The sequence below is a fragment of the Globicephala melas genome, chromosome 1 (assembly GCF_963455315.2).
Source record: "Globicephala melas chromosome 1, mGloMel1.2, whole genome shotgun sequence".
NCBI lineage: Eukaryota > Metazoa > Chordata > Mammalia > Artiodactyla > Delphinidae > Globicephala > Globicephala melas.
The window spans coordinates 178,672,551-178,683,488 of record NC_083314.1 but is presented as its reverse complement, the minus strand read 5'-3'; the positions used below and the strand labels follow the sequence as shown (position 1 = coordinate 178,683,488).

Sequence of the window (10,938 nt, the reverse complement as noted above, 5' to 3'; positions counted from 1 at the left end):
CCCTAGTTTGTCTTCTGAGAAATTGGTTGTGACCTTTTCTTTCTTTTTTTTTTTTTTAAAGGGCCCTCAGCAGTGGCTTGGGCGTGACTAGTCAGTTTCGCTGACCCTGCACACCTGTCCCCTGGGCTCTGCACTGCCCACTGCCTGCGCTGCTTATCCATTTCAGAGGCCTCCACACCTCAGCGGGTGGCATCCTCGTCCCTCCAGATTCCCAGGTCACAGACTTGGGGCGTGATCTGGACTCCCCTGTCACACGTGCTGCATCCAACCTGTCAGTTTCTGTCTTAAAAATACACCTCGCCCCTGACCATTTCATCCACTCCATTCACAGTCACGGCTCTGACCCGTGTTACTACCTCTAACTCAGCCCCTCCTCCCACCCTGGCCCTCTCACACTTGTTTCAAAGCAGCAGCCAGAGTGACCTTGACGTAGGCTGGAAGTAGAACCCAGCTCGTATTACTCCTTTGCTCAAAATACAGCTCTGGCTCCCTGTCCCACCCAGAGTCGAGGCCCAAGTCCTTGTGGTGGCCTTTCAGGATCCACTGCCCCTGATTGCCCCTCCCTCTTCGGCTCCCTCTGTTTCGGCCACACTGGTCCTTGCTCTCCCTTGAAACTGCTGCCCACAGTCTACCGTACAGCCTTTGCCTGGCTGACCCTCTGCCCGTGGTCCAGAATGCACCACAGCTGACTAACTCCTTTACCTCCAGGTCTGCTGAGACGTCACCTCATTGAGGTCCATGCACACCCTTCCCTGTTAAGATCCCTCTCTCGCCTCACCCCTGGCACTTCTGAGTACCCTTCTGAGTACCCTCCTACCTAGTCATCTGAGCAATATTGTCTGTGTCTGCACCTGCTAGAGCATAAGCTCTAAGAACATAAGCAAAACATGAGAGTTTTACATGTTTCGTTCATTGGTAAAGCGCCCAGGGTCTAGACCAGTGCCTGGCACAGAATCAGAACTCAGTAAATACTTGCTGAATTAACAGATCCTGCCCTGATAACAGAGTCGCACCATTTATCAACCCTCTAGCGCCGGGGGACAGAAGTAACAAATGCTACTGGAAACTTCCGATAGGTAGGCATGGCGCCTAGGGGCTTTCAAGTGTGTTGTATGTTTAGTAATTAACATTTTCCACTCCACTGTGGAAACTGAGGCTCAGAGAGGTTTGGACTAGTTCAGACATCAGCAGCTGGAGGGTGATGGAGGCTGGATTGGAGCCCAAGTCCAAATTCCCCAAAGCCCAGTGGCTTTTGAACATTTTTTTACCCTGACCCATTATTAGAAATGCATCACGATTGAGTACACACATATATGTGCGAGTGAAACCAAAAAAAAGTCAATCATTACCCCTTTTCTGCAATACACAGGTATTTTCTCATGAAGAAGCTGCTGTTTGCAACCCACTAAATTGCTCACCAGCCACTCCTGGGTCGTGACCAGTCGTTTGAAAAACGGTGTTCTACCCTCTTTGCCTCACTCAACACCTCCTAGTTCTTTATTCCCAGTCAAGGCCAGACTCATTCCTGTGGCTCCTCAGACTACCTCATCTGCCCACTGAGAGTTCTGGGGAATCAAGAGCCTGAGATTTGGGGCCCTTCGGTAACAGTGTCGCAATTTAATCACGGAATATGTAGCCGGGAATGTACCTCCCTGTTCCAAGCGCTGGGTCCTGCTCACAGATGTCAGCTAGGTTCACTCTGACCTCCAGGCCAGGGTTTTCTGTCTCTGAGCCAGACTCAGAGATTAGAACAGGCAACTTCTATAGAGAGCTTGGCTTGTGTCAGACATGCATACGCGTGACTGCCAATCCTCTCAAAAACCTAGTGATCGATTTTCCCCTTTGTACAAACGATGAAGTTTATTCATCAAAATATTTGAGTGCCTGCTGTATGCCGAGCATGGTTCTGGGCATTGGAGACGCAGCAGTGAATAAGGTGGAAAAAAATCCCTGCCTTTATGGCGCTTACATACTTGTGGGGGAAGGCAGACAGCAGGCAAAACCACTGAGTTAAAGAGTATGTCAGAAGATAAGGGCTATGGGGGAAAATGGGGCAGGGAAGGTCAGGGAGGGGGTAACAAGAGTGTGGCTGGGGTAGGCCTGGCTGAGAAGATGATGTTTGAAGAAAGAGCCGAATGAATTCGGTAGGGAATGAAGCCCTGTGGACATCTGGGGCGGGGCATTCCAGGCAGAGCCGCATGTGTAAAGGCCCTGAGGTACGAGCATGCCAGTATCTTCAAGGAACAAAATGAGACTAGCATGGCTGGAGCAGAGCAAGGGAGGTGGAGAGCAGTTGGACTTCAGTTGCGAAAGGAACCAGGGGAGACTGGGGTCTTGCCGGCCACTGTGAGGACCTTGGCTTCACCGTGAGCGAGGTAGATGCCATGGAGAGTTCCGAGCCAAGGAGTGACGTGAGCTGACTTACTTATGCTCGAGCGGTCCCGGGTCCTGCTATAGGGAGAGTAGACAAGAGAGTAAGGATGGAAGCAGGGGGGACCAGTCAGGAGGCAAGTGCAATATTCCAGGGAGGAGAGGATGGTGCCTTGCACCAGGCGGTTCTGATGGAGGCTGTGAAAAGTGGTCAGTTCTGGAGACCTTTTGAAGACAGAAACAATGCAATGTGCTGATGGACTGGATGAGTCACGGCTGACTCGGGTTTTGTCCTGGGTCGGTGGCAGGATGGGGAAGCTTCCTGGTGGAGCAGGTGTGGGAGAGAAGATCGGGAGTTTTGTTTTGGACGTGTTGAACTTAGGGTCCCTCTTCCATAGTTGGATATGTGAACCTGGAGTTCAGGTGATGTCTGGTGCAGAGACGCACACTGGGGAGTCAGCATGTGACAGTGGCAATCACAGCTTAGGGTTCCTGGAATGCAGAGCCTAAAGCAGAAGGCTTGTGCGCCCTCGTTTTAATCGGCAGAACGACCCCAGAGAAACGCAGTGAGGGCGGGGGGGGGGGCGGTCAGAAGGAGGGAGAGCCAGCAGGGGTGTGTGTGGTGGAGTTGGCCGCCACCAAATGTGACCCTGAGGAGGCATGGCATAAGTCTCGGCGCCCCTTCCTGGTGGAGAGGAAGGGGGCAGAATTTATTCACCGTCTCCCTCTTCCAGCTGGTGAAGATTTGCCCCATGGGACATTGACTCTGTGCATTTCTGGGTTGCATATTGAAATGCTTGAGCACCAAGTGGGGCCCGCGGGGGGTGGTGGAGGTGAGAGGGCCAGGACTCAGGCAGGGGGTGTGGCCAGGCGAGTTGCGTTTGCATCAGACCACTCAGCCGAGGCAGAGCCGGAACAAAAGGCGGGTAAGGCCAAGAGGGTCTGAAGCGTTCACCCGTCCGATCACTCAGATCTGCTCTTGCCTCCCCGCCCTTCTTCCCCGAGAGGGGAGGTCTAAGTCCCATTAAACCGAGTCCCCTTCGAGGTGATACGGTCGGTCCCTCGTCCACCCCCATTCCATGGCCAAAGCTGCAGCTAGTCTGATTATTTCCTGGTGGGGTCACCCAGATCTTCATCCCCGAGGGATCTGAGCCCTTGGCTGTTTGCCCTGGGTGGGCTGTGATTGCCGCAATTGCCACTTACTATTTTCAGTGGGTGTGGAGACACCGAGAGACACCAGAGGAGGTTCTGGAAAAACCTCTGCCTCATTTTGTACACGCTGTCCTGACTCCTCATGGGGATGGGAATCTATTAGCCCCAGCAGTACAGTAATTCTCTTTGCCTGCTGGTCCACCAGCAGAGAGGCCCGAAGACCAGGTGATGGTCACGTCTTCAAGTTCATTGGGACTGTGGGACCCTATCGTGTCCCCTGGCAGAAGTTTCCTAGCCCCGGGCACTGGCACTTCCAACGGGGCAGAGCCAATGTTTGCAGGGATAGGAAACGCAAGTTCCACAAGTGCTTCACTGCGAGCAGTAGGGAGAGGGTCCACCCTCTGCTTCCCTTCCCCATGTAATCTAGCCTCAGGGGACACAGCTGCGTATGTCAACTTCCTGGAGAACACAGCTGTAGCGTATGGTCCCTGAGCTATGTCTTTAGCAGGACATGCCACTCGGGTGTTGGGGTCCCTGGTAAGATCAGTGGATCCTTTAGTCAGATGCCCATTGTCCCACCTGTTCTGCAAAAAAATGGGTCCCTTGGTGTGAGACAATGTGGTGTGGCATACCACGTCACTACATCAGGCAGCCTTAAGCCCTCAGGTGGTGGTGCGGGCAATAGCCCTGAAGGCAGGTCAGGCGAACCCTTACATGGAGTAGCATCAATTTCAATAAGTACAAACCGCTCCCTTTAGGGTCAAAGGGGACCTGATGTAATTGATCTGCCACCAGATCAATGGCTGGCTGGTCTCTTGGAGATGTCGTATCAAGGGCTCAGCTTTGGTCCTGCAGACTAGGGGTCCAGCAGCAGCAGGACCGAGCCTTTAGGAAAGGAGCCCAGGCTACTTCACCCCGTCATCTTGGCTGCTCTGTCCCTGGGCCCATCGCACCTGCACTGGGGTGGCTGAGCAGAGAGGGGGGCTGATATTTACCAGCTGCATCGTCCGTTCCAGCTGGTCGTGGGCCGTCTCCCAGGCAGCAGATGTCCTCTGGTGGATTTGAAACATGAGACACCAAGATGTGATCCCGTGCGCCCCCATGTACCGGACAGCATTGGTTCATCTTCCCCCTTTCCCCAGTTCTTGGCGCTAGTCTTCTGATCTCTTTCTCCTGAGCTCTGACCTCCAGTCACACCATTTGCCACCACCCAGGAGATTGTGTATCATCTCTTCCTTAGACTGTTCATCCCTCCTCATGAATGGATGACCAAGTGTACAGCTCACAGCTCTGACCACCAGGAGGATTAACCTTCATCCCTGAGGCGGCATCATGGCATAAGAGTGGAAATGGTCCATTTCCAGTGAGGGCAAACATACTGCGCCCAGCTAGGCCAAGTTCTTTATTGTTTGCTTACTTGCTTCATACCTTTTAATAGCTTTATTGAGATATAGTTAACATACAATAACTGCCCATGTTTTTTTTTTGTTTTTTTTTTTTGCGGGCCTCTCACTGCCGCAGCCTCTCCCATTGCGGAGCACAGGCTCCGGACGCGCAGGCTCAGCGGCCATGGCTTACGGGCCCAGCCGCTCCGCGGCATGTGGGATCTTCCCGGACCGGGGCACGAACCTGCGTCCCCTGCATCGGCAGGCAGACTCTCCAACACTGCGCCACCATGGAAGCCCTGCCCATGTTTAAAGTGTACAATTTGATAAGTTTGGGCAGATGTATGCACCTATGAAAGCATCACCACAATCAGGACAGTGAACAAACCCATGATGCCCCAAGTTTCCTCATGCCCCATCATCATCCCTCCCGCCCACCCCATCTCCAAGCAACCCCTCATCTTTCTGTCACTATAGATGAGTTTACATCTTCTCAAGTTTTATATAGACTGAAGATTCAGTGTGTACTCTTTTCCCACTCAGCAAAACTTTGTTTTTTTACTTTTTTTTTTTTTGGCCGCGCAGCTTGCGGGATCCTAGTTCCCTCACCATGGATTCAACCCACGCCCTCAGCAGTAAAAGTGCAGAGTCCTAACCGCTGGACCGCCAGGGAATTCCCAGCATAATTATTTTGAGATGCATCCGTATTGTGTGTGGACAAGTAGTTTGTTCATTTTTATTGCCGAGTAGTATCCATTGTATGGATGGATGTACCACGACTTGTTTATCCATTCCCCCCTTGATGGACATTTGGATTTACAATATGGCTGCTATGAACATTCATATACAAGTCTTCATATAGATTATATTTTTTCCCTTAGATAAATGCTTAGAAGTAGAACAAATGGGTCACGTATGTTTAACTTAAAAAAAAAAAACAGCTTTACTGAGGTACAATATATGTATCATAAAATTCACTCTTTTTGTTTGTGTTTTGTTTTGTTTTGTTTTTTGCGGTACGAGGGCCTGTCACTGCTGTGGCCTCTCCCGTTGCAGAGCACAGGCTCCGGACGCGCAGGCTCAGCGGCCATGGCTCACGCTCCGCGGCATGTGGGATCTTCCCGGACCGGGGCACAAACCCGTGTCCCCTGCATCGGCAGGCGGACTCTCAACAACTGCGCCACCAGGGAAGCCCCTAAATTCACTCTTTTTAAATGTACAATTCAATCATTTCAGCAAATTTACAAAGTTCTGCAGCCCTCATCACCACAATCCAATTTTAGGATATTTTCATTACCTCACAATGATCCCTCCTGCCCATTTGCAGTAAATCTCTGTTCCCACCCAGACACATGGAACCACTAATCTTATTTTCTGTCTCCATAGATTTGCCTTTTCTGGACATTTCATATAATTGGAGTCATCAGTATGTGGTCTTTTTTGTATGGCTTCTTTCACTTAACGTTGATGAGGTTCGTCCATGTTGTAGCACGTGTCAGTACTTCATTTCTTTTTATTGCCATTTTCTGTTGTATGGATACCACATTTAGTTTGTCCATTTATGAGTTGATGGACATTTGGATTATTTCCCCTTTTTTGTGGCTATAATGAATAATGCTGCCAGGAACATTCTTGTACAAGTCTTTGTGTGGACGTGTTTTCATTTCTCTTGGGTAGATACCTAGCACTGGAATTTCTGGGTCATATGGTAAATTTATATTTAACTTTTTAAGATACTGTCAAACTGTTTTCTGAAGTGATTGTACAATTTTACATTCCCACCAGCAGAGCACATGGGTTCCAGTTTTTCCCTGTCCTCGCCAATACTGGTATAGTGAGTCTTTGATTTTACATGCCATCATTTTAGACACAGAAATAGTTACGCGGCGGTGTCTCATTCTGGCTTTATTTTACATTTGCCTAGCAAATGGAGTCTAGAGCAAGAGAAGACTCTAGAAAGACAGATTGGGATAAAAGCTGCTGCTAGGTGTATTAATGGTGGGTAAGGATGCTGAGCTGAGTCTCTGACCAGCCTCAACAGGAGAGTTCTGTGACGTGGAGCATCTTTTTGTGCTTATTCACCATCTGTATGTATCTCTTCTTTGGTGTTCGATTCTTTTAATCATTTAAAAAATTGGGTTGCTTGTTAGCCAAGACATGGAAGCAACCTAGGTATCCATCAACAGATGAATGGATGCCAATGAGGAAGGCAAGCATCCTGTCTTACCCCTGTTCTAGCCCCAGAGCCTGTAATGGTGAACCCGCTGGAGCTAACTGGGAGAGAGGATGAGAACTTGTTCCATAAGGAACTGTCTAAGATACAGCAAATGTCTGTGGACAGCATTTGCTTGGCTTTTCTTGGCCATTCATAGCGAGAATAGTTTTGGCTATTTTAGATACTTGGCTAATTACATGATGTTCTCATTCTGCAGCAGCTTGTTCCTTGTTCCTGTATCACCCCTGGAAAGCCTCCCGAGTTAAAAGGTACCATTGCCACTTACCTGCTTGTTCACCCAAAGGTCCAGCCCCTTGTCTGGAGCCTGAGAATGATTTCAGGGGAAAGGAGTAAGCCATATTTCTGCTCAACTCCAGTCTGAAGTTAAGAGGTCTGAAGAAAGAACAAAGCACACATAATGGAATCCAATTCTTGGAAGACATCAAAAATGGAACATTCTTGGGAATTCCCTGGTGGCCCAGTGGTTAGGACTCTGTGCTTTCACAGCTGAGGCCTGGGTTCAATCCCTGGTCAGGGAACTAGGATCCCACAAGCCGTGAGGTGCAGCCTGAAAAAAAAAAAAAACAGGAACTTTCTTATACAACCTAGCTGTTCAAATTAGCATACAATCATTTCAGCCTTTCTAAATAAAAGTTTTGGTTTTTTAACCTTAAAACAAACAAACAAACAAAAAAACAGATGAATGGATAAAGAATATGTGATTTATATATATATATATATATACACAATGGAATATTACTCAACCATAAAAAGAATGAAATATTGCCATTTGCAGCAACATGGATGGATCTAGAGGATATCATACTAAGTGAAGTAAGGCAGACAGAGAAAGACAAACATTATATGTGGAATCTAAAAAATAATACAAATGGACTTATTTACAAAACAGAAACAGACTCAGAGACATAGAAAACAAACTTATGATTCAGGGGGAGGGATAAATTAGGAGTATGGGATTAACAGATATACACTACTACATATAAAATAGATAAACAACAAGGATTTACTGTATAGGGAACTATAGTCAATATCTTGTAATAACCTATAATGGAAAATAATATGAAAAATATTTAACTAAATCACTTTGCTATACACCTGAAAATAACACAATATTATAAATAAACTATACTTCAATAAAAAAAATTGGGTTGTTTTCTTGTGAGTTGGGAGAGTTATTTATATAATCTGGATACAAATTCTTTATTAGACATGTGATCTGCAATTATTTTCTCCAATCTTGTGGCTTGTATTTCCACTCTCTTAACAACGTCTTTCAAAGAGCAGAAGTTATTAATTTTGACAAAGTCCAATTTATCCATTCTTCTTTTAGAGATTGTACTTTTGGTGTCGTATCTAAGAAATTTCTGCTTAATGCAAGGTCACAAAGATTTTATTCTCAGTTTTCTTCTAGAAATTTTATAGTTTTAGGTTTTACAATTAGGTCTATGATACATCTTGAGTTAATTTTTACATATGGTACAGATATGGTACAGATAGAGGGTTTTAAAATTTTTGTTTTGTTTTGTGGTGTGTGTGTCTTTAGCACATGAACATCCAATTGTTCTTGTACCATTTGCTGAAAAGGCTGTCCTTCCTCCACTGAGTTGCCTCTGCATCTTTGTCAAAAATTAATTGATCATGTATGTGTGAGACAATTTCTGGACTTTCTATTCTATTCCATTCATTTATTTGTCTACCTTGATGTCAATACTACACTCTCTTGATTACTGTAGCTTTTTTAAAAAATTTATTTATTTATTTATTTATTTTTGGCTGTGTTGGGTCTTCGTGCCTGTGCTAGGGCTTTCTCTAGTTGTGGCAAGTGGGGGCCACTCTTCATCACGGTGCGCGGGCCTCTCACTATCACGGCCTCTCTTGTTGCGGAGCACAGGCTTCAGATGCGCTGGCTCAGTAGTTGTGGCTCACAGGCCTAGTTGCTCCGCGGCATGTGGGATCTTCCCAGACCAGGGCTTGAACCCGTGTCCCCTGCATTGGCAGGCAGATTCTCAACCACTGTGCCACCAGGGAAGCCCGATTACTATAGCTTTATAATAAATCTTAAAGCAGGTAGCGTAGGTCATCTGAATTTGTTGTTTTCAAAATTGTTTTGGCTCTCTAAGTCCTTTGCACTTCCATATGAATTTTAGAAATTGTCAGTTTATACAAAGAAACTTACTGGGATTTTATTTGGGATTTTATTTGGGTATTGAGTCTATAGGTCAATTTGGGGAGAATTGATATCTTAAAAATTTGAATTTTTCAAGCCATGAACACAGTATATCTCTCCAATTATTTAATCTCCTTTAATTTCTCTCAACACTGTTTTATAACTTTAATATATAGGTCTTGTATTTTGGGGGTCAGATTTATCCTTAAGTATTTAATTTTTATATTTCTTGATGTATTTTAAATGGTTTTTTAAAAATTTCAGTTTCTGATTGTTTATTGCTAATATATAGAAATACGACTGATTTTTGTATATTGATCTTGTATCTTGCAACTGCAAAACCCATTAACGATTCTAGTAGCTTTTTTGTAGAGTGCATGAGATTTTCTGTTATCATGCTGTCTGTGAATAAAGAGTTTTACTTCTTCCTCTCTGTTCCAGATGTCTTTGATTTTTCTTATTGCACTGGCTAGAACTCTAGTGTAATATTGAATTGAACTGGTGATAGCAGACATCCTTACCTTTTCCTAATTGTAGGGAGAAAGCATTCAGTCTTTTATTATGAAATATACTGTTAAATGTAGGTGTTTCATAGATGCCTTTTATCAAGATGAGAAAGTTCCCTTCCAGTCCTAGTTTGCTGCAAGATTTTTTTTTAATTTTTATAAATTTATTTATTTTTGGCTGCGTTGGGTCTTCGTTGCTGTGTGCAGGCTTTCTCTAGTTGTGGTGAGCGGGGGCCACTCTTCGTTGCGGTGCGCGGGCTTCTCATTGCAGTGACTTCTCTTGTTGCAGAGCACGGGCTCTAGGTGCGTGGGCTTCAACAGTTGTGGCACATGGGCTCAGTAGTTGTGGCTCGTGGGCTCTAGAGCGCAGGCTCAGTAGTTGTGGCACATGGACTCAGTTGCTCCAAGGCATGTGGGATCCTCCTGGACCAGGGCTCGAACCTGTGTCCCCTGCATTGGCTGGTGGACTCTTAACCACTGCGCCACCAGGGAAGCCCCAAGATTTTTATTTTTAAAGATTTTTATTAATTTAGTTAAACTAAAAAAACCCCACTTCACCCATTTCTCCTACTCCTTGCCTCTTGCAGCCACCAATCTCTTTTCTGTATCTATGAGCTTGCTTTTTGTTTTTGTTTTTTTAGATTCCACATATAAGAGAGAAATACTGTATTTGTCTTTCTCTATCTGACTTATTTCACTTAGCATAATGCCTGCAAGTTCCATCCGTGTTATTGAAAATGGCAAGATCTCCCCTTCTTTTTTTTTTTTTTTTGCGGTACGCGGGCCTCTCACAGTTGTGGCCTCTCCTGTTGCGGAGCACAGGCTCTGGACGCGCAGGCTCAGCGGCCATGGCTCACGGGCCCAGCCGCTCCGCGGCAGGGGGGATCTTCCCGGACCGGGGCACGAACCCATGTCCCCTGCATCGGCAGGCGGACTCTCAACCACTGCACCACCAGGGAAGCCCAGATCTCCCCTTTTTTACGGCTGAATCATAGTCCATTATAGATATATACCACACTTTCTGTATCCACTCATCCATTGCTGGACACTTCGGTTGTTTCCATATATTGGCTATTATAAATAATGCTGCAATGAACATGGGGGTGCATCTAGCTTTTCAAA

General features: G+C 46.3%; 1 non-coding gene across 1 annotated transcript; it reads left to right on the top strand.

Moving 5' to 3' along the window:
• The first annotated feature begins 7,102 nt into the window (after positions 1 to 7,102).
• Positions 7,103 to 7,229, top strand: LOC115867268 (small nucleolar RNA SNORD22). The gene has a single exon (XR_004045037.1). It is a non-coding gene; the product is annotated as a small nucleolar RNA SNORD22 (small nucleolar RNA).
• The last annotated feature ends 3,709 nt before the right edge of the window (positions 7,230 to 10,938 follow it).